The sequence below is a fragment of the Mastomys coucha genome, chromosome X, assembly GCF_008632895.1.
Source record: "Mastomys coucha isolate ucsf_1 chromosome X, UCSF_Mcou_1, whole genome shotgun sequence".
In the NCBI taxonomy this organism is placed as follows: Eukaryota; Metazoa; Chordata; class Mammalia; order Rodentia; family Muridae; genus Mastomys; species Mastomys coucha.
The window spans coordinates 106091469-106092331 of NC_045030.1; the positions used below are offsets into that span (position 1 = coordinate 106091469).

The 863-nt window shown below is 48.2% G+C and overlaps 1 protein-coding gene across 4 annotated transcripts in view; it reads left to right on the forward strand.

Moving 5' to 3' along the window:
* Positions 1–863, forward strand: part of LOC116088006 (toll-like receptor 13) — a 16227-nt gene that overhangs the window by 1311 nt on the left and 14053 nt on the right. The window contains exon 2 of one of the 4 annotated variants that reach the window (XM_031366491.1): positions 543–693. The exons of 2 other annotated variants lie outside the window; for them this stretch is intronic. The gene's annotated coding sequence lies outside the window, so the exon portion shown is untranslated. Of the gene's footprint in view, positions 1–542; positions 694–863 lie in introns of those variants that run through there. One more of the 4 variants, XM_031366500.1, reaches the window with a different exon arrangement.

Sequence of the window (863 nt, forward strand, 5' to 3'; positions counted from 1 at the left end):
ACCCCTGTAGGATACCAGGCTGTACTCAAACTCATGTAGTCCAGGGTGACCTTCAACTTCTGATGTTCCTGCCTCTACCTCCCAGGTTGTAGAAATAAAAGTGTGAGCCACCAAGCCTGGATTATTTGGTCCTGAGAATGGAACCCAGGATTTCACACATGCTGTGCAAGCAAGCACTCTACCAACTGAGCTACAGCCACCATTTTTCTAGTGCTCGTTCATAGGCTTTTGCTACACTTCAGAGGTGCCCACCCCAAGCAGTTATGTGAATGGGGCAGAATTTCAGGCAGAAGTGGCCTTTGGAGAGTACACACATGTATATCTATGTTATCACCCTCTCTGCTGAAGTGGTAAGAGTTCAGGATTGAGATCAGGAGGCCTGAATTTGAATGATAATCTTGTGCAAACCACTTAGTAGCTGACTGCCAAGTCATGCTAAGTCTATGGGCTTCCCTTTTCTATAAAACCCGATGGGGAATTATGTGGTAGGATTGTAAGCTGTGAAGTTCTAAGCAACTATGAACCTGTTTCCCCCTGGTCAGCAAATTCCATAGACCATGGACTCTAGTTCACCTCCTGTAAAAGTGGAGCCTCTCCTCCCTCCGCACACTGATGGTCAGGTAATAGCATTGCCAAGCAACTTCCAGGTGGGTAGAGTGGTATATCCCTGAGATCCCAGCCTTGGAATCTGAGGTAAGATGAGCCTTGAATCCAAGAGTTTACTCTCATCCTGGGCCTCCCAGAAAGAAAGGAGGAGAGAGAGAGAAAGAGAGGGAGAGAGGGCAGGGGCTAAGGGACTGTGTGAAAGCTTTTTTCACTGGGGATTCACAGAGAACATCACAGACTGTAGGCGGGGGGGGGGG